The 23,623-nt window shown below is 39.0% G+C and overlaps 1 protein-coding gene and 1 long non-coding RNA gene across 2 annotated transcripts in view; one reads left to right on the top strand and one right to left on the bottom strand.

Annotated features, from left to right (window-relative positions):
- Positions 1-275: 275 nt before the first annotated feature.
- On the bottom strand, positions 276-22,786 carry LOC118493200. The gene is made up of 3 exons (XR_004895186.1): positions 22,508-22,786; positions 11,717-11,719; positions 276-286 (listed from the first exon to the last, which is right to left on the bottom strand). It is a non-coding gene; the product is annotated as an uncharacterized LOC118493200 (long non-coding RNA).
- chrm3a (cholinergic receptor, muscarinic 3a) overlaps positions 10,186-23,623 on the top strand; it is an 89,964-nt gene continuing 76,526 nt past the window's right edge. Inside the window, exon 1 of the mRNA XM_031308003.2 lies at positions 10,186-10,405. The gene's annotated coding sequence lies outside the window, so the exon portion shown is untranslated. The remainder of the gene's footprint in view (positions 10,406-23,623) is intronic.

Raw genomic sequence — 23,623 nt, 5'->3', positions numbered from 1 at the left:
TTCATGTGTTTATTATTAATTCATCCATACATTCAAGTTACACTTGTTTAGATAATTGGGATCAAACTATTATTACAACATATCAGGTATTATAGTTTAATAATAGCTCAGGATATTGTACTTCCTTATTTGTTTATCACTGCTATAACAAGAAGAACAAGGAAGTTTGCTTTTCTCAAAGCAAACTTCCTTGTTTTGCTGACTGTCAATTTTTCTTTTTTCATGTTGTGTTCTAAAAATCTGAGAATGGGATTTACATTGCATTGCCTTAAAAGTGTTTGATTCACTGTTTTATTTTTATTCATTTTTAATTTAAATATACCAGACCAGATGAGAACTGGGCTGTGTGCAGTATAGTTATAATTATGCTGCTTTTATCCTGTTTTTAACTCTCTCTCTAACTGTGTGGTGCATGGGAATGTGTGTTTATGTGTGAGCTGCTGGACACTCAAATTTCCCCTCGGGGATGAATAAAGTATCTTCTATCTATCTATCTATCTATCTATCTATCTATCTATCTATCTATCTATCTATCTATCTATCTATCTATCTATCTATCTATCTATCTATCTATCTATCTATCTATTAAAATGAAAATTAGTGGATATTGCTTGTCTTTAGTAAGAGTGGTTGGTTGATTTGGATTTTGTAAATATATCTCAGACTGTCAGGTCAATGGGCAATGTCAGGTGGGAGACAAGTGGCAATGGATAGTTGGAAAAGTGGATGGAAATTTGGATGCACAAAACAAGATGCAGATTTCGTTGCAAAGTGGATTAAAAGAAGCATATTTTTGGAGCTTTCTGTAGCCTTCCAGGGTCTATTGGACAGCAGCTCTCAGCTAACTGGAGCTGTTTGTCGATAGCATAAAAATCTAGGAAAAAGACGATAAATTGAAAATACAAAATAGCTAGAAACTCTTTTATCGGGGGACCAGCCTCCAATTCAGAGTTAGTTTGAGGCTACTTCTAATATTTTATTCATTGATGAATGTACGGTTTAGTTGCTTCTGATGCATTCTGCTTGACTACAGGGAATGTCACAGTCATTCCTGTCATTCCTGTCCAGTATTGGTAGTATATACATGGGCCTGATTTAACTAAAAAACAAATGCAAATCTGCTAGTATTCTAATTCCAGATTTGAGACTCAAAAGCATTTTAGAGGTATATATATCTACTTAGGGTATTTTGAATCCAATCTACTTTTTTTTAAATAACCTTTTTAATCGTTTTATAATTGAATCTCTAAATCTGTATCTAAAAGATGGATGCTGTTTGGGGGATTATTTGATCGAGAACCATGTGGTAACATTTTCCACTGAAGCTAGAAACTCATTTTGAGATATTGGGGGAAAGAGACACCTTCTGGCCTTTCCAGTGTTCAAACGTGTAAACACAGAAGTTGAATTTCTGATTTTCTCTACATTGGTGAGAAATAAAGTGAAAGTGTCATCTACGCTGATTTTAACCTTTTGTTATAAAAGGGTAAAAAAAAAAAGAGACTTTGTATATTGTAGAGTGAGAATAACTTACATTCTCTGTTGTTTTTCCTTTTCCTCTCTATTTTTCTTTCAATCACCACTCTCTGTTTATCATCCAGAGGGATATGATTAACAGCCTGTCATTTTTTAATAACCTGAAATCGTGTATATGTTTATTGTGTTAGGTTGCCTGTCATGGGTAACTGGAATAGAATGCTCAGCCATGAGCTATTTCTGCCAGAGTCATTTTCACCGTGATACTGTACAAGATACATACATTTTTCATTCTGAAAACATGAGCATGCAGTATTGAATCATGTATCAGTGAAGTGCAAACTGGGCTCTGCCAGGTGCCACTAGGTTTAGTACAAAAGGTCTTGAATCTGGCTGAATATTTACAATGGATATAAAGTTTAATGCAATGCATACACAGTGGGTTTATCCCTGAAAATTAGACCTTTCCGAATATATATATTGTTCTGCACTTAACAGTATCTGTAATGATTTATCAATTCTCTCTCTCTCTCTCTCTCTCTCTCTGTCTGTCTGGAAATTCTTTATTAGAAAATAACCCCTCGAGATGTAGCATCTCGTTTTCGAGGGGGTCTTTAGCGACATAAATATACAGTACAATCACAATTAGACAGTTAACAAAACAACAACAGTCCCAAACAAACAAAGACAGAAAAATAGCATCATAATCAGGCAATCATATTCGAGTTTGAGGCAGAGCAAGAATGAAATTGTATATTAGTAATAATATTGGAAGTGGTGGTTACAGTGTTATCATGGTGTTGTAGAGGTGTTATGGACAGGTACAGTTGGTACTGTAATAAGAAGACAGGGCATTTTCAACGGAGTGGAGGGATAAAATGGATCGAATGTTTACAGGTAGATTATTCCAATCTGAGGGGGCTTTAAACCTAAAGGCTTTCTTAGCTGTAGAGGAAGATACAGCAGGAACAGGAAAAAAAGCTGTGTAGAGTGTCTCAAGTGGTAGTTAGAGGAAAAGGGTAACATGAAATGTATACATTTATAAATAAACTGTAACCAATGCTGCTGTCTTCTTATTGAGCGTAATGGTAAAGCAAGTTTTTCATACGTAATACAATGAGTTGTGAAAGGACATCCAAGAACAAATCTACAGATTCTATTGTAAACAACATTGAGAGGGAGAAGATTAGTGCTGGGGTGCAACCTGATATACAACATCAGCATAATCCATAATTAGTAAAATAAGTTGTTGCACAAGTTTCTTTCTAACAGTAAAAGAGAAGCATTTTCTGGAGCGGTAGAGAACACCAATACCAAAGTTGATTCTTTTTAATTCTCCTAGTGTCACTGAGCTTTCCTTTTTTGGGTGGCAGTAGCTCAGTCAGTAGGGAGTAGGGTTGAGAACCGGAGGGTGGCTGGTTCAAGTTCCCATACGGACCAAAGTATGGTGGTGGACTGGTAGCTGGAGAGGTGCCAGTTCACCTCCTGGGCACTGCCAAGGTGCTCTTGAGCAAATGTGGGCAACCCAACTGCTCAGTGCGCCTTCCCATGGGCAGCACCCTCACTCTGACACCTCTCCATTAGTGCATGTATAGGTGCTGAGCATGTGTGTGTAATTCAGGCCTGTGTGTAATGTGCGTAATACCAACAGAGTGAAACATTTTAATTTCCCCTTGCGGGATTAATAAAGTATAAATTATTAATTAATTAATTATTATTATATTTTTTTACCTGTATACAGAAATCAAATCAGTGAATCAATAAATAATAACAATGCTAATTCTGTTCCTTTATACTATACTATATATGGAAACTACTTGAAAACTATTTTTAAATTGGTGCTGTCTGTCAGCCAGTTGGGTGGGCTGCTCTCCTTTCAGCATCTCAGGAGCTACTGCTGACAGACAGCTGGTTCTGACTACAGAGATGGCTGAATTGATGTCAGAGTCAGCTTGGAGTGAATGGACCGAACGCTGTGGTAGTGCTCGAGCGTGGCTGAAGTCTCACTTTTAATGTAGATTCCCAGTTAGTCTTGTTCCTAAAACAACACAGTTTAGTCCTAAATGGATTTTGAACATGTTCATGACCTGTGCAAAAACAAAAGGTATGCTGCAACAGTCGTGTCATGTACTCGAGTGTATTTGTGTTAAAAGTATGACCTCTAACCTCTTGTAGAGCAAAGTGCAGATATCACCGTGTCTGTGGATGTCTCGTCATGACGTAATGAGACATGATGAACTGTTTCCCAGTCCATCAAAACAGTATTATCCAGCATTATCCCATAAGCCTGGCTGGGATGGCTCTGATTAGTCCTGCATGAAGAGCTAATATGAGTTTAACAACCAAGAGCAGATGTGGTCTTTCTTCAGAAGGCTGAGGAGGAGGAGGATATTTATCAGCACTTAACCTGATTGTATAAGTGCAAAAAGATAAACGGAGTAATTTTGAATTTAGAAAGACCTGTGCTGTATGTGTGCAGCAGCACACACACTCACATAGTAATTCGTTATTACATTGCATCCCTTTATTTGCCTTTGCTTATCTTGATTATTTCTCCCATCCCTTTGATCTCTTTGGTATTTTTACATCTGGACGTCTGGATGTTTAATTCAGTAACCGAGCCAAGAATCTGCTTGGGAGACAAAAAGGATGAACACCCTCATTTTGGCCTTTGAGGGTCAACTATTATCCAGTACATATAAGGGTTCAAAACTCCGAAATTGTACTCCGTTACTATCCATCCTTCCACTTGTTGTTTTTCTATTGTTGTTTTCTCACTGTTACACTCATTCCTTATCACAGGCGCACACACGCGCCCCATGAGTTTTAAACTGTATCCAGTAAAACCCCTGTCGGGTGTCTTTGTTTTATGAATATTGGAAGATCAGCATTTGACTAACCAGGTGCGTGTTTGGAAATCATTAGGAAAGGAGTGGAGCTGGGATTAAGGGAGGAGAGACAAAGCAGCGTATGGTGAGCAAGTGGTTGGTCCATGGCATATGGATACAAATAAGTGATTTATGCATTGTGTTGTTGGTTGTGGGGAAAGCCCTGTTTTTGTGGCTCTGGGAGGAATTAGTTCAACTGGGTCTGTCAAAGCTCTGAGCCATGCTGGTAAGTTATCTCAAGCATGGAAAAGCTTCAGTCTATTTCCCCTGTGTTTTGCGAGACAATGAATGCCAGAGAACACAATTTTTCTGTGGAATTTTGCAGTAAAAATTTTGCAGAATATTAATGTCTGACTTTCAAGTTCATGCATGTCGTGTGTTGACTGTAAACTTGCAGAGGGGAGAGAGAGAGAGGTCAAAAGATAATTAGATTTGGTTTCTTTATCTAAAGGGATGTTCCATACCACTGATAGTGATAATTAATTAGCTTAGGCCTTCAACATAATTAAAATCCTCAATAATCTGACTTTTGTTCTGACTGAATAGCTGCTGACTGGTGACAGATGGGACCTGGAGAAACAGTGCGAAACAAGGAAGTCTGGGGTGACGAATTGTGTTTGTCAACTTGAAGACTCGTTGTTTTGTTTTGTATGTTGCCTCTCAGTTCGCTTTAGAAGTCATTTTAATTTCATCTGATAGCACTGAGAATAACATGTGAGATTGTATGAAGGACACTGTGTAACATGCATCATAATAAATCTGGGGTGACATCTTCACCTTGGGTCTGACAATGAAAGCATGCAGCTATTAAGAAGACTTAAAATGATCTGTGTGGCTGTGGATATATATTATATATATTATATTATATATATATATATATATATATATATATATATATATATATATATATATATATATATATATATATATATATATATTATGTAAGGCCATGAGTCAGACTGATGACAGGAAGTGGAAATTCAACAAACAAAGGTGAACTCCACTGATTTCACACATGAACATGGACATCAGTTTACCTGTCATAAGAAGTACTACTCAGACTATGAAAACAGTTATTTAATAGCGTCTGTCCTAGCAGCCCTGATGATATCATAGGGATTTCTGATTTCGCCTGAGACTACAGGCCTGGTCTCACAGGCCTGTGATACAAACTGGAGGTGTGGAGAAATGTGGGTGTTTGCCAGCTAGGGAAAATCTATCAAGTTACATTGTAAGAAGTGAAGGATCCAGGGGTTTGAGGACTAAAAGTCAGGATATCTCAACTTCTGCATATTCTTTTTTTTAAATCTGCCTCCCGCTAACCACCTAACTTAATGGAAATGCAATACTAAATAGATGAGGTACACCTTTAATAAAAAGGGGATATGTATATCATTGAAAGCCAGGTGTGTAAGAGGAAGTAAACAAACAAACAAACAAAAACGAGATGTATGCATTGCAAAAATACTATTTCAAAATATGAACAAGCAAATTAAGGAGCCAAACAGGCCTCAGCCTTGTAGCTTGATATAATGAATGTAGCCATCAAGTTCGTATTTATAACCCCTTTTATAGGATTCTTGTTTTAAAGACAGAATTTGCATCCAACTACTAACTAGCTAGCTGCTTTTCAGTCAACTCTTGAACTCAAGGAACCATTGTTTTAAAAAAGACTAAGAATTTCTCATGGTAAATCTTTATCAATGTAAGATACATACAGTATGTGCCATGTAAGTTTGCATCATTTCTCTCATATTTTCTATCACCATTTCTCTCTTCATAATTTTCTAAATCCACATGAAAGTGGTGTCTCTGTCCTTTGTTTCAATTATAACCTTAACTAACCTACTACTGAACCAGAGCTGTTGATTTACAGCATGTGTCCTCTCTCCAGTCTGAAAAAAGCACTTTTGTTATACTTTTTGATTGTGATGACTCTTTGTCACAACATGGCACAATCTCTAACCACAGGCTGTTGACCGCTGAGCAATTACTGACTGATTGCCCTCCCTATGTTTTCCCCATAGATGAAACATCAATACTCAAATCCAAACCAGACTTGGAACATGTTGACGCACTGCAATCACTAGTTGTGTTTCCAGTGATTTCTGCTTGTCTGAGTTCGGATGAGGAGTTTCAAAGCATGCGTAGTGCGCTAGAGAAATATGCAGCCAGATATTTTTTGTAGCAATCTTCACTTTGAAGAGCTTTCAGAATGAAGAAATGAGAATCTTGCTGACAGGCCGTATGGCAAATAAGTCCTGCAGGGAGACAGTGAGAGACTGGGCCTACTTGTATATTCTCCTAACAACTTGCTAAAGGACAGGGATGATAGTGGGGATGACAAGTCAGGCTGTGATCAAGTTCAGTGCTAAAATGTCTATGAAAATGCAGAAGTCTTTGGACATAGTGAGAGGATTTAGATTTGTTATTCATGTGAAGAGAGGAATAAAGAGATGCCTATAAAAGGGAAAATACTGGACTGAATATGTATGCTTGAGGTAAAAAAACCGGTTTGAATGAAAGTAGAAAAGAGAAATGATAAGAAAGCAATGTAGAACTGGGGGACTACTTGAAACACTTCATTGGTTTTCAGATGCTATTATCTCATTGTATACGTCAAGGAAGGACACGGATGCAGTCACATACACACAGAAACAGACCACACACACACACACACACACACACACACACACACACACAGAAATCACCCTGAGGGTGTTAGCTTCTAATTATTTTTCAGAAGAAAAAATACATTATTTCTAAATTGAAAAAGCCCTCCAGAAAATCAAAGACTGGTGGAATTCAATATGTCATCGGCACCAGCACCCAACCAAATCAAAATATGAGATTACATTCATTTTCCTCTCTGTACATGATGCTTGTGTGCATATTAAAAGTATGGTCATGTAAAACATTTGATATTTAGTTCTAAGTGATAGCAATTTGTTAATCAGCATAGATGTGTTTTTCCAGGAATATTTGCCAAATTGAGGGCTTAAAGCTTTCTAACAGTATGTCTGAGCTGTAATCGTGGGTGGAAATTACTCCCGCTATGAAATCAGAAATGTAGGATCAGCCAGGCAATATTTTCTCTAAATGTATAACCCTGAATAACCCCAACTGTGGTTCCTTTAAACATTTCATGGTTTGAAACAGTGATGCATTATGTTTTCATGCTGTGAAAATTTTCTTTCTCAAATGACCAAAAATAAAATGAAATGGAGCCTATCTAGTGGATTTTAAGGCTTTGGGTTGTTGTCTGGTCAAACTGACTTACTTTGGTATCTTCCTCATCAAATGCTGTTACTCAGGCACCAATAAGAAGTCCACAGGGGAATATTACATTTCTGAAACCGTTCTGTTATCATTCACATTGATTTTTCATGCGCTGTAGAGGAAGGTCTGGCAAAGCGGGACTAGACTGCAACTAACCAATATTTTCATTATTGATTAATATGCCGATTTCTTTCTCAAGTAATTGATTATTCCTTTTGTCCCTAAAAAATGTCAACAGATCAACAGTCCAAAATTCCAATATATTCAGTTTACTATCATGTATTAGGTCTACAAAGGAAACCATCAAATAATCGGCATTTTTGCTTAAAAAATGATTAAAACAATTATTTAACTATCAAAATAGTTGCAGATTAATTTTCTATTAAACAACTAATCGTTCCAACTCTATTCCAATATAGATTTTATTTTAGAAAAAATAAGCCACAAGTCTTTGCGGTAGCCTTTGAGATCCCTGATCATATGTGTGCAGTCACTACCACTGACATTTCATTTTCTCTGACTGCATGTTCATCTTGCAGTTTCCAACACCTCTTGCCTTGCGGTGCACCTTGTGGGCATAGCACTTTTCTCTATTTCACCGAGTTTTATTTACTGTAGATGAAATTGTTATAGGAGAAGCACATAATATTTTTGTTAGAATTGAACTTTGGTGCTTATTGTCTATAGAACCTTGAATTCTTCAGCACAAAAGCAGAGACATTTAAATGTTTCCACGTTATTTCTTTGTAATCCGGTGTTTTGCTTGACACTCTCGAGAGTGGGAGTTGGATGGAAGAGGCCATTATGAAGTGAAAACTGTCTCTGTAAACCAGTGAGCTACTGTGACTTGGTTATCAGTGTGGCCATGCAGTTCTTGAGGAATCAGACAGTGTGAAATTGCAGGAAGGTGAATGTTGAGGCTCAGCTTGGAGTGTGTGCTTATCGAGACCCACATAGCAGGTGTGCTGCTCTAGAACCACTGACTGAGTTCCCTTTACCAACGTATTATTTATGATGTGAAAAATAAATCCTGACACACTAACTGTGTCTTACTTGGAAGTGTGATACGTTATTTCATTACGTATATTTCTCTATTTGCATGCTATTAACACTTTAGGTATGGCTTATTATATAATGCACTGATCAGTGCTGGTGGTTATCCCCAGTGTCCCAGATGTCATTTGCAGCCTTCATTTGTAGCCTTCATAGAGCAATGTTTGCTCTATCAGCCTGGGCATAGTCAACATTGAAAATTGGCTTTTATGTCAATATTTGCCTCATTCTACCTTGATGTATTTGTATCTTGCTTTTCTACTTCTACATCTCTGCAAAGTATGTTAGAGTCTTTAAATAAATGCAGATTAGCAAATATCCATGAGGCGAGAGAGAGAGAGAGAGAGAGAGAGAGAGAGAGAGAGAGAGAGAGAGAGAGTACACAGTGCACCCAACATAAACTCTAAAGTTAACCAACCAGATCAGGAAGTGTCTAAGCCATTCTTCTCATCTACTTACAACAGTTAAAATATAATGTAAGCCTACACGCACGCACGCACGCACACTCACTCACTCACTCACTCACTCAAATATACACCAGCATCCAGATGGAAAGAACTGGTTCCTCACTTAAATGATGCATACAAGCCACTGATGGTTAAGTACACACAGACACAGTGTCAAATAGCCTAAGCATTAGGATGATGAGAGCACTGTAAATGTTGGACGGCATGATATCATATTCATGTCTCTAACCGTTCTGTATTTTCATAGAAATATTGCCTGTGCACTGGGAACAGGAAATGTGGTCCGAGGGTCTGCAGTGAGTCTGAGCAGGAAGCTCCGAGGCTCCATTCCACGAGTCCCTGCAGCTAGCCGTAATTGGCTTACACATTCCTCCAAGGATTACCACTCACTCCTTATTTGTGTTTATACAAAAAAAATATTAAAATAATTGCTGTGGCTCCTTGAATTACACTCAGACAAGTGTCAAAACACACTTAGTTTCCACTTGCCTTGTTTTTCCCCACATTGGGTGAAATAACCAAGTGAAATTATGATTATTTTTTTTTAACTCTGATTTTATTTAGGTGTGTCTGCAGTAGTCTCCGTATTTAGACTTCATCTTCACTTGCATTCTGCTGATCTGAGAGTTTTTTTGCTCCATAAGTAAGAAAGGCTAAAAATAATTTAGAAAACGTGTAATTTGGACTTGTGCCAAATGAAGTAGCTCAGTATTTTGTGCCAAATGAAAGAGCTTGAAGCTTTGGGTGGTGACACTGTCCCATTATTAAAACGGAAATAGCATAGACTCGCAGAGTTTGCAGAGAGACAGATATGGAATAAGGAGGACCCTGACCATTTTGATCTTGTATGACTCCCATCGAGGTTGTCGCGTTTATCTGCCACTGTGAGTGCTGAGCTGCTACAGTTTCCCAGAGCTATTATCTATGAATGAATCTGGACTTTTTTATTTACCGGGTGTGCCACCTGCCGGCACGTCACGGCCGCTCTGGCCAATCCTGACGCAGTGATTATTCGTGCGCCCTGGAGATCCCGCGGTGCTCCTCACATCGCCGTCCAACCCCAGGCTCGGTGACGGTAGAAGGCGAGCCTCTGAGCTAAGTCGTTAGCGTTTCAGATGTGACTAGATTGGACTGCCGTACTGCTGCGGTGCCACACATGGACCCGTGACAAGTTTGACTGGATTGCCATTTTTCCCATCTACCTGTACTGCTTTTGACCCGTGCTCTATTGAATGTTATGAGGTAGGTGAAAATAAGACAACAAATTGAAAGTTTTGGAAATATGGTGTCACAGCAAAGTATCTGGTCTTCTACTCCCTGAACCGATTCCCAGCAGCTTTATTTTGCAACGCTTTTAGGCGCACAACGCTACACTTTGAAGTTGCAGACACAGCAGAATATTAATGATTACTTGCTTGTCTTCAAAGCGGATATATATTATATTCAGGATATCATTCCAAGCTCGTCTTAGATGTGCTTATGTTTAAATGCAAGTTTGGCAAACTGCTGCTGTTCCCCCGCTGGCCGGCTCAGCATCACTGCCCAACCCCTCTGCGCGCTGCACTCCTCAGATTGCTCTCCTCCAAAAAGGCTGCGTGGCTTCTCAAGAAAATCTGTAAAGTAAATTTAAAAACACGGAAAAAAATATTTGTTTTCATATTTTGAATCCTCTGAAAGTGAAGCATTATGTAGCGTGTGATGCGTATCTTCCTCTTGTCTTGTGGACATGTATTGTTATTATGGTGATCAGATATAAGGCATTGTTACTGCATTGGTGTGGACAGAGGAGGAAATTAATCGTGTCCTTACATGGCAAGTGGAAGTCTTTCATGATTTGGGGTGACTGTTTATTTGTGATGCCCATAGATGGCAATGTGAAGGAATGTTCCCTCTCAGTGAACTGGGGGTACTTTGACATTGTGCTGGATAATGAGTAAGAGCAGAGGGAATGGCATCTGTGCCATGGTGCAAATATTTTCCTTTTGGTCCATGCCTGCAGTTATTCATCACAGAAGCCAGAGTGTGAGTTTGACAATACAGTAGCAGTATATGAAGTACAAACTATTTCACCATGGCTGCAAACCCTGATAGTTTAGTAACATTTAAATGTGTTCCATATATCAACCCAACCATCATGTTTTTTATATCAATATATTAACGAAGCTATTGTTAGGGAACAGTGCAGTCAAGTTCTGTGCGTGGTGAATGCACTGTCTGTTACTAGTCTGTTAAAGGTGGAACAGGAATGTGTTCAGATGATTATGACTTTCCATTCCCTGCTGTGGGGAGAGACGCAGATCAGAAAAAGACACATAAAGAAGAAAAAGGTGAACAGCAATAGAGCTTTCACGGCTTGATGTATTGTTTGAGCCATGGTCAATATTGGTTGACCAATATTTTTATAGGCTTACCTCTCTTGATAGATGGTTTTGTTGTGCACAATGCTACTACCGTATTGATCATCATTATGACTTTCCTTAATGGGCTGAAGGTGGAGGATTCAGACATTAGGGTAGATGGCTCTAACTGGAATGAAAATGTCTTTGCTTCTACCTTCTCCTGTACCTGTGGTTCTGCGTGGTTGCTGCACATGGTGGCTTGTGGGCAGAGTTTAAAATTTAAAACATTTAATTTTTTGGGGCATTTTGCAGAGGCACGTAGAGCAGATGTTTTTTTTTTGGCTTATTATTCCCAAGCGTGTGAATATGTACTGATGCTGTTGAAAAAAGAATGTACACTATTGAGAAGTGCAAGGTTAACCTTCCTTTTGTAAGTCATATGTGAGGTATAATTCTGCTATAGTTTAAGACAGCCTAAAGTCAAGCCTTTTCCCTTCATTTTATCAATAAATGAATAGTTTGACGTTTTGAGAAATACACTCGTCATTTTTCTTGCAGAGTTAGATAAAAACATCAATACATGTCTGTACAGTAAATATGAAGCTATAACCAGCATATTAGCTAAGCTTAGCATCAAGAAACGTGAAAACAGCTAGCCTGGCTCTGTCCGAAGGCAAAAAAATCTGACCACTGGCAACACAACTTGTTGAATTTACTCTTGGGTTTTTGTACAGAATAAACAAATGGGCTATAAATTAATTAGTGAGCTAATACATTTTTTGCCTTCAGACAGAGCCAGGCTAGCTGTTTCTCCGGTTCCAATCTTTGTGCTAAGTTAAGTTAATTGGCTGTAGCTTCATATTTACAGTATGGACATCTAACTCTCGGCAAGAAGGCAAATAAGCGCATTTCCCAAAATGTCGAACTTTTCCTTTAAAGCAATAATATGAATAGGGTACATATCAGACAAATCCTTTTCAGTTTTAAATGGGAGTGTGACAGATGTCTTTAGGCAAAGATTGACACAAGAATACAGAATAAACATGTATGATTAGGTGCGATTGAGCATTAAATAATTGTTAATTTCTTATACTGCACTGTAAATTTTATTCTTGTACTTTATCTGTTTTTAATTTTTGTAATCGTTTTTAACTGCTCTGTTGTTTTATGTAAAGCACTTTGAATTGCCCTGTTGCTAAAATATGCTATACAAATAAAGCTGCCTTGCCTTAGGCAAAGATTGACACAAGAATACAGAATAAACATGTATGGTGCGATTGAACGTTTTAGCTGCTGTATGATCTAGACAAAAGCATCAAATGGTGTAACCCTCAGGCCACAGCGTGCGCTGACTGGCACCACCAGGCTACTTTTAGAGCAGGCAACAGGAGACAGTGATGGGTATTTTACAGGAGTCAGCTGGCCAAACAGACAGGCTAACTCCCCCATCGGGTTTCATTAGAGCTCGTCTTGATGTTAAAGCCTGTTTAATCCACTTTCACAGCCATGCAGACCACAACAGAGCGAAGCACAGCATCTATCTTTAGACAGCAGAAACGTTTCCTTCTCAGTTCAATCATTAATACAATAACAGAAATTCCATCAAATAGTTGGCCTTAAAATGCCCAAGTTGAAGTGTTTTTCTGTGCAAACTGTGCTGGTAATCTTCCGTGCTGATGGGAAAGGTGATTTCAGCACCAAATAGAAAGCTGACAATCAGTGTCTGCTCAATTAACTTGTTTATAAAGAGCTGTGTTTATGCAGCCTTGCACTCCATCCTTATTTCTTCAGTGAGTAGACCAGCTGCCTGAGACTGTGATTACAGTAAAGCCTTGTGGAGGGAGTGCTTGGCCTCTTCATCCTTGTCTCCACTCTCTGGGCAGCTACTGTTGTTATCCCATGTTCGTAGCACCTGTTTAGCTTCAGAGACACAGTGCTGGGAAGACACTGACTTCAGTGGCCTAATAAGCAACTGGAAGTTTTGAGCAGAAATATATAGTTTTTATGGACATTCATTTAGATACAATACCTAAGAAAGGGTTTGATCATAATTATATTGGTGCCTAATGCAAATAACATGTTATTGACTTAAAGTGCTCATATTATGCTCATTTTCAGGTTCATAATTGTATTTAGAGGTTGTACCAGAATAGGTTTATGTGGTTTAATTTTCAGAAAACACTATATATTTGTTGTAATGCACATTGCTGCAGCTCCTCTTTTCACCCTGTGTGTTGAGCTCTCTGTCTTAGCTACAGAGTGAGGCATCTTACTTCGGTACCATCTTTGTTGGGAGTCGCACATGCACAGTAAGTACTGCCAGCTTGTCATTTGCAGAGCATGAGGGAGTGCCACGCTAGCAGCTAGGTGACCATTATAACGTGTGTTACAAAGTGACGCACGTTCGTCACGGAAGTAAAGACTGGACTAGAATAGAGCTGTTTGGAGCAGTTTGTGAACAGTGTTTTCTGTTGGAGATGGTAAGTCCCTTTGGGGTGGACTTTGGGCTTTTTCACTTTGTAAACCTATAACGTGCACAAAAAGATATATAACACAATAAAGGAAAAGGGAAAAGCCAAAAAGCATAATATGAGCACTTTAACTTGAATTCTTTATCATCTCATGGTTATATTACTTGCCCTGTGGATGCAATTGAGGCTTTTATAGCCAACATAACGTGTGTAAAACTGACACTCATCACTCACTGACCTTTACTAGTTGTCATAAGCTTAACTGGATCGGCCCCTTATTGGTGCCAATAAGGTGCTCACTTCAGGGCTGTTAACAACTGCTGCCCCATGTTTACCTTAGGATATTGTGAATGTTCAGCACACAGCAATTTGCACACACACAAATCAAGATAATGCAAGTGAGATATAGTTCAAAGGTCAGGTATTGGGCAGGGTGATTTGCAGTGGCAGAGTGGAGGTCAGCGATCTTATGTACACAGGTTTATGTAGGTCTTTTTAGGTACATAAACTCTCCAGTGGGAGCACATTTGTATCCGTGAAGCAACAATGTTGCACTCAGAAACATCCCACATGCTGCCTTCCATACCAGTATTTCCATACCGTTTGCAAATGTCTAGCAAGCTGGTACGCTCCACTGCACCAGCAATGTTTGGTCTGAGTTTTTCATTTTTCCTTTAACGTTTTCTTTCTTCTGTCCGAATTTTAAATAATTTCTTTCTCTCTCTCTCTCTCTCTCTCTCTCTCTCTCTCTCTTTAATTCTACTCTCTTGACAAAGTAAACCTCACTTTGAGGGAATTCAGATTCATGTCTAATATACGATGTGCTTAGCAAATAAATCATTAACAACTTGCCCTCCCATCATTTTCATTGGAGGTCTGGAGGGATGGATTCCAGGTAAAAGAGAGCTGTACTGTAGCCATAGAGAGTAAGAAAAAGAGACAGGGAACAAGACAACAGAGAATGACAGAGCGCTAGTAAAATATGTATACTGTGAGTCAAAAACTACTAAACAGAGAGTGAATCTGCACTAGAGCTTAGATCTGGCCTAAAAAATCAAGCCCGACCCAACCCGAGCCCGTGCACGTTGTGTCCGAGACCGGCCCGGCCCGACACATTAACTGGAATTATGAGCCCGAGCCCGATTTCAACCCAACACTTTTTTAATACATGGGTCGTTATAACTGACGTTCTCAACTACAATTCAATTCTCTGTGAGGGCTTGCTTCGCCCTCATAACAAAAGAGGACGTTGAAGGCTGACTATCATCTTTTCTGCCACGGCGAGCCTGCTTCATGTGTCTGTTCATCATCCAAGTCTCAGTTTTATTTGCTGTCATAGGCAAGCAGCGTGGCGCGCTTGCCTAATGCACTCGACAAAACCTACACATATGTTGTCACTGCCCACGACTTGTTTAAAATGGTTCCATACCTCCGACTGTCCTCCAAACTTGCTCAAAGGTAATTCTCCTGTTTTTCTTTTTTTATTTACATCCTCAAGCTCCATGTTGCACTTAAGCTACACCATACAGCCCAGCAGCCCCGGTGTAATGTGTGCGAGAGGAGGAGACTTCGCGCATGACACGTGTTGAATTTTGTAACTGAAGTCCAACTTGTGTAACTTTTTGGACACATTTGTTACTTTGGCCTAAATATAGCCTATATAGATAATATTTCTGATTATGGCATAGCTTTCTCCCCACCCAATTAGGCTAATAAAGTAATGATTAAAAAAAACAGAAATGCTTGATCAAGGAGGATAGTGCCGGAAAATAATGGCCGGGCCGGGCTCGGGCTCGGGCAGAGAATCTAAACTATAATCTGCACCAGCTTCAGCTCAAGTAATGACTGTTGTAACACACAGAAAGGGAGAAATCATGATGATGATGGATGTTTGACTTGGCCTGGACCAGCCTCTAACTCTCAATATTCAGCTGTATATTTCTTTGTTCCGATTAATGTTGCCGTCATCGATGGCTTGTTCATTATTCTGAGTAATGTAGTTTTGCACAGTATTGATTACATTAATTAAACTCTAACATATACTATGATTTTGGAGCACACTGATCTATCAAAAACTCTCCACAGTAGCTTTGGAACATTGAAGCCTATGTCAAACTAACAAATTTCTCTTCATAAACATTTTGAGGTAATGTGAGCCGAATGTTTACTCCTCTTCATAAACTCTGTGGTTTTTCAAAGGGACTGGTTGTTGCAAGATTAAAGTTTTAATAAAACTGCATTTATATTGGCTTTAGTTTCATAATGCTATAGCTAATGATCCTGAAAGTAGCTAGTACAAAATCATGTTTAGAGAGTGGTGACTACACGCCTGTAATAATGTGTGAACTGCTTCTGTGGATCAAGGGAAACTGAGAGGAAAGAAGAAAGAAAGGAACAAATGTGAAATACTTTAGCCACCAGGGATACAACAAAACAAAATTCAAAGACAACTTTTAAAGTATTTTAAAAACTCGAGGCTGAAAATACAATGGTGCCATTCCACAATGCATCTTTTCCTTTTTAAATAAACATTGCCTTAATATTTTAACAATAGAGCTGTCTTTGAATGTTTGCTATTGATTCTGGTTTTCCACATTGCTGAATTCTCCAAAGAGCACGTCAGCCTTCTCCATCTTCCTAACAATGCAGCATTCGTTGCTTTTATTTTATTTTATTTTATTTTTTTTATGTCTGGAGCAGAGGCCTTTATGTACTATTTGATAAATGCTCACAACGAACTGAAATGCTTTTACTCGTCAAACGTTTTGTGTGACACACACAAGGAAACAGTTTTTCAAGATTAAGGACTATATGATGCAATTTGCTGTTATGGGTTATGATTGTAAAGTGATGGTGATGTCAGTCAGCGGGATATCCGATTGGATTTTTCAAATTGAAGGAATCCAAAGAATACCACATACTGTGGCATGTTGTATGCACGAAAGAATGGCATGGTGGGGTTATAAGCAATGCTATTATACACAGAGATGAGTAGATAGAGCGCTGTCACATGTGTTAGGCAATACAATTAATATTTATGTGTTGAAGAAAATGTATAATTCAGGATGAGAATCTCTTGTGACCGATCTGTTGTTGGCTCAATAAAAAATGCTTCTTTAACGCTTGGATGCTAGTTCTTGTTAATTCAATTTTATATCGCCCAATATCACAATCACAAGTTGCCTCAAGGGGCTTTACAATCTGTGCACCATATGACACCCTCTATCTGTAGACCCTCGATCCGTATGAGGAAAATCACCTTCCCCCTAAAAAATGGAAAAAAACCTCAGAAAAAAAAGTATAATAAAAAAACAAACAAAAGAGGGCTCCCTCTCCAATGAGCATACAGTACAATCTGATTACATATCACTTAATATGCTCAGGCACATATATTTCTGGGATTAGTGAGGATACCTTTTCATTATACCGGTTAGGGTGAGATGATTCCTGATGAGTCATATTTTACTAATGTCACAACAAGAACCTCCTAATTTAAAACTAAATTGAAAGTGTTTGAAGTCTAATCACGTCGACTTAAAGTTAGATTAGATGCTGCTGTGTGATTAGGTTTCTGTCAAAATTAATTTAGTCAGTCGAGTTCTTTTTAGGACTCTGCTCTAACATATTTGGCACATTTCAACTGAAAACTGCTGTACTTTTGTTTTTCTTTTCTCCAGTTTGTTTCTGGCTGACACCTTCCCACTTTTGTAATACAGCTCATCAAGCACATCATATGAGTTGAATTGTGTGTGAAGCACTCAGCTTTAACCTGACTGAAATCACATTTTTTGGCTTTGTAACGTTCCATCTCCAGAGGTTGGAGGGTGAAGTGAGGTGAAGAACGTTCCAGTGTAAATGATTTATCTCTGCTACTTTATGCCTTATTCATTTTACAGGGTTTTTCTGTGATGTTTTCTGCTGGGGGAAGGAGAAGGCCATGTCATGAGGACTAAATGAACCATATCAGACTATTTTTCTTTCAATTTAGGGTTAGAACAAGTGACAGAAATGTCGACAGTATTACCATTGTAGTTAGATTTGGCCCTTGGACATGTTAAAGAACTGAAATGGCTTTAGTCTAATGTTTTTTGTGGATGATCACTCAGTTTAATCTACTTTCAGCAATGTGTCTGCACTGCTGTTGTTTTGGCATCATGTCTGCTAATGGGCCTCTGTAATTTAAAGTAAAGTATAGGCCCCTCTTTTATGTAACACCTGTCACACAATTAAACAGTGTGAGGGATGTTTTTCCAAATCAGAACTAATCACAAAGTACTTGTGAAGCAGCATATGGCACAAGAGAGACTGAATGGGGTGGCCATTATATCTACGGAGAGGATCACAGCTCTGGGTGTTGATAAAGGACACTTGAGGAACGCTAAGCTCAAGGGAAGTTAGAGTTGCTGATTGGCCGCTGTGCCAACCTGTTAGAGTTTATAATATATCTGCTGTGTGGCTGCCAACTGTGTTTTTGATAAGATTTGGGCAGAGCTGCTGCGCAAAACAGCAGCATTTTTATGACCTTACTATACAGTGTGTGCTGTGGTTTGAACTCCTGCACCATGTGTTCAGCTTAGTGTCTGACATGTTGTGCTTTTCTCCTGCTACTGAGGCATGAGTAATGTCAGTGTATGTATAGGCATCCCAACAATAGTTGTTGATTTGATTTTGTGACAATGAATGTGGTTTTAAAGTGTATTATAGCCTAATGAATTCAAATAATTTTCTGTAAAACAAAATCAGCTTTTTTGATGCACTGTGTGTATGTGTTTGCATGACATACAGATGTGTTGAGGAAGAGGGTCCATTCATAATTTTGCTCAAACCACATTTTGAACATATTACTACGTCTGTGCTTTATTTTTTCCTGAGTAGTACTATTAAGAATTTGAACAGATGCAGCAGTCATGCTTTGGGGATCAAATATTGATCTTTACTGTAATGTTACACTCCAGGAACTAGTTAATTGTTTAGACAGCTGGTTTTTATTATACAAATTCCCCTGATTCATCCATCTTAAGTGTGTTTGTTCTACCTGCATGTTAAATGATGCTTGAATGTTGCCTCTTGTTGTACCTTTATGTCTGTCTCAGTATTATCAACAGCCCAAGTTCCCATCAAATGCCAAAGTAAGACTGACATGTTCAAAGTAAAGTCAAAAATAACAAGATTTTCCTAGTTTTACTAAAGCAGGTGGAAGAGTGACAATTTCCCCCATTCTTGAAGCGAGTTAAAATCAGCACCTGTCTTTGAGTCTTCCTCTTTTCTCAGTTTGATTGACATTTCAGAAAGACACAGGTAGTTGTAGAACTTGTACCAGGCTTGGGCAAGATGTAGACCAAGCCCTCTGGCTATACTCTTTAGAGAAAAATGAATTCAAGCCAACAAGACTCGCAGCCCCCAGGCCAGTGATCCTCAGCTGACATTTACATGAGTCTAAAGCAGCAAAATATGTATGAAAATAATTTTACTCCAATTTGCTCCCTTTTCAGTGTACGTCTAAAGAAGTGTGTGGTTCAATACTTTATTGTCAGTGTTCACTGCATAGTGGGGTTCTCTTGTTGGACAGGTTGAAAGGTGAGACAATATTAGACAAGAGGGATGCAGATGTGCAATGTTCCTATGGGAATTGAAGTGTTTCATAATAGTAACAAGCAGGCAACAGCCTGATTTTAAAGTAGAGTAAGTGAAAGTTACAATCTCGAATATCTCCGTTTCATTATTTTTGGCAGCAACTATAGCGTTATAAGCAATAATTGCAGGTGTGTTTTTGGATCTCACTTCCCAAAGATCCAAACAGTGTTGCCTGTGTGACGTCAATCAGTTGGTAACTGTTTTCTCACAATGCTAGTAGACACCGGAAAAAAATAGTACGCCGCTTCACACGTGTGTTGAATAGAAAGAAATCTTTGAGATTATTACTTTAAGTAGCAATTAGGGCTGTCAATAGATTAAAATATTTAATGTGCGATTAATTGCAAATTAATCACACTTTTTTTTATCTGTTCTAAATATATTTTTATTGCTCTTATCAACATGGGAGCAGACAAATATGCTTTCTTTATGCAAATGTTTATTATTATTGCAACAATCCAAAACAATGACAAACACTGTCTACAATATTCTCCAGATTAACCTCAAAAGTACTGTATGCTGAAAAAAATATGCTGAAAGCATAATATGGCAAACTCAAACTCATAAGAGTTGTCCAGGCTACTCTGTTGCAAACTCTCCAGCGTGGCCTGCCTTTGGCAAGGGGGAGAGGGTTTGCTGCATCCACCGTATGCTTGGCCAACAAGTGGTATTTAATAAGACTCGACGCACTCCAATAACTCAATTCACATCGACAGTATGGAAATAACTTTAGTCTTGTCGAGAGAACCATCTGGAAGGGTTTGAAACTTTACTTGCCATTCAAAAGACCCTTTTATTTATCCATTTCTGCTCAAGGATCTTTGTTTGTAACCGGCCCCCTGCCAGATGGATTGCTTCGCATTTGCTCGGCATATCCATCTGGGAACTTTCCGTTGGAGAACTTTTGGGAAGGGCTGAAAATACTGGTTAGCTGATTGGATAAACCCTCTGTCTATCACCACCTATGTTGGTGATAGACGGGCCAAATCAACCAATCAGATCAACGATATATCAAACTCTTGCTGAAACCAGTCGGGAGAAGAGCAAAAACATCTTTTTCTCCGAGAAAAGCCTCCAGTGCCGTTTTTTGCTCTTCTTTCAATGAAGAAATGATTTCTAATTCGGATAAAACTTGCGCGATAGCTACGCTCATCTCATCCGTGGAAGCCGCCATGTTGTTTAGACTGAACAGTCTAGACTGAACAGTCTAAACAACTGTTGCGTCACACCTAAACCCGCCTCAAAACCAACGCTGATTGGTCGGTCGTTTGGCGAACGGCTCCAAATTTTCTCTGTCTCAAGATGCCAGACTGATTTGCGAGTGGAAAACTGGAGCTCGCGAGATCAGGACGGTCTCACGAGGCTACTTTGTTTGTGCTATCCACAACGCTTCCTGATTTCGGAGCGGCTTGAGGCCCACCTCAAACAACATGCATGCATTAATCGCGCGTCAAAAAAATGAGTGGCGTTTAAAGGAAGTTGTGTTAACTGTTTATTATTGCGTTAATTATGACAGCCCTGGTAGCACTTTAACAATGTAAAAATACCGTAGTCCCAACCTGGATGCAATGTGATTGCCAACCACCAAAAGCTGTGTTAAGCAAATGAAAATGAAACCTAAACAATACAAAACAACTATTTTGATTTAGTCAGGATCAGGGAATACCAGATTGTCCTTGCTGGTATTTTTACTCCTTCATGTGTTATGGATGTACCTATGAACCAGTGTAAACCTGTAACACCTCTCCAGGGATTACTTCCATTTAGCAAAGTGATAATAATCTCAAACCTATTGCAGGAATGTATCTTGGCATGGCATGAAAGCTTTGTGGGAGAAGGGCAATGACATGAATCACTGGAGTAGGTTCATCTTTGTCAGCTGTTCAAACCCACTGATGATAACAGGCACAAGCCTTATCGAACATCTTTGTGAAGAAAAGTCGTAGAAATATTTTTGTACCCTTTGATCCAATTTCAAATCGGCGTTGGACAAGCTCAACGGATTCTGAGGTGTTACAGAAATGGGGGAGATTTGGTGGAGGACTAGACAGCCAGAGTACATTAACTTTAGTGGTGTTTTTGGGATGAAAAGCAGGCCAGAAGCAAGAGAGGATGGATGGAATTGCCTGGCATGTCTCCATATGAAAGTTTCTGGCAGGGTACTTTGATATAAAAAAAAGGAAACTGTTTATTGGATCCATACCCTCTGTGTTTCTTTGAAATGTAATCATAACCCAAGCTGGGCATATTTATTGCATATACAGGCAACACACTAGAGTTGAGGGAGCTTATTATTTATCAATATTTATTCAGCTAAATATATGGTGTAAACATGAAAATACAATGGTTAAATCAGCTTGATTTATGAAGGCTGGATTCCTGGCTACAAGCTCAGTCAAAATCTCTTCAAATCAAAGTGGCAAACAAGGACTTATTCTCCAGCAGTAGCAACACTGGCAGAGGCACAAAGCAAGACACCATTTTAGTACAGTTTTAGAATTTTGCTGCTTCAACAAATCTGCTTGCACTGAGGAGGATGAAGTAACACAGCTATTCAGCACTAAACACAAAGTACAGCTAAGGGTCATGGAAAAGTCATTCATTTTACAGGTATCTGGTCATAAGCAAAGCACTGACAAAGTGAACAATGGTGGAAAAGTCAGGGGATAACCAAAGTGATTGCAACTCATCCTGACACTTGATAATTTTTTACCAAATTGAATGACAATCTATCACGAAGTTGTTAAGACATTTTCACTCAAAACCACACATGTAACCTCATTGTGGCCTTATAGCAAAATGAAGGGGATCATCAAAATCAGTAGGATTTGCCCTCTAGGGACCGTAAATATCTGTGCAAAATTTAATGACAGAAGTTGTTAAGATATTTCAGTCTGGACTAGGGGTGTCACAATACCAAAAATTCAGTAGTCGGTGCCAATACCAGTAAAATAACACGATTCTCGATGCCGATTTCGATACCACTGTAAAAAAAAAGGATTTTCTAAGATTCCATGTACTTTAACTTGACACATGTTTTAATTTGAAAAATATCAAAATGTCATAACAAGACATACAAAACATGTGCAATAGAGCATAGAACAACATAATAATGTGCAATTAATGGTCATAGTGCAACAAGTAGTGTCCCCAGACACATTCCAGACTTCCAGACATCTTTTCAAAAGGTATTGTGCAAAAACAACGACAGTGTTTCAGTTGCGTGACCAGAGACGTTGGCTAATTTCCTCCTGAACAGGTAGCTAAGCATTAGCTTCAGGCTAATTTTTCACGGCTACAAGGGACGGGCATTTTATGTAATTTCAACATTTGTGTACTCACATTGAATTATATAGCTAGAGTACCCAAGTTGGTTACTCGCAAAAACAATTGAGACACTGCCAGTAAAGTGATCCCGACAGGTCCTGGCTAACCGTGGCTAATGCAGCCATGCTAACCCTGCTAACGGCTAACGTTACCGGATGAGCAGGCAAGCAGTGTTGCCATCTTAGCGACTTTGTTGCTAGATTTAGCGACTTTTCAGACCCCCTTAGCGACTTTTTTTTCTCAAAAAAGCGACTAGCGACAAATCTGGCGACTTTTCTACAGAAAGTCGCCAGATTTTGTCCAGCGAGCACGCAAGGTATTTCTCTCCTGTAGCCGCCAAAACAGTCTTCTGTTCTGTGACAGAGGAGCAGCAGAGCAGCCTCTCCCCTCTCTCCTCATGTGCAGCAGCACTGCGCACAGTGCGCAGGCAGGTAGAAGGGGAGGGGGGGACAGGGCGCGGGGCCGGTGTAGGTAGGACAGACAGCAGGACGCAACGGGAGAAAGACTCTGCTGAGCTGGCCTGGCCCTGGGCAAGCCAGCCTTCTTTGAGAATTCTTTATCGATCTTTTTCCCTCCCTTTGTAGAATTTAATTTTTTTACTTCAAAGATAGGCTACCTAAGTAATAATTATAAGGTAAAATAAATTCCTGTATTGAATTTGTGATTATTGGGCTAAAGTTTATGGTTAA

The sequence above is a fragment of the Sander lucioperca genome, chromosome 15 (assembly GCF_008315115.2).
Source record: "Sander lucioperca isolate FBNREF2018 chromosome 15, SLUC_FBN_1.2, whole genome shotgun sequence".
Taxonomy (NCBI): Eukaryota; Metazoa; Chordata; class Actinopteri; order Perciformes; family Percidae; genus Sander; species Sander lucioperca.
This window is presented reverse-complemented; position numbering and strand designations above follow the sequence as displayed.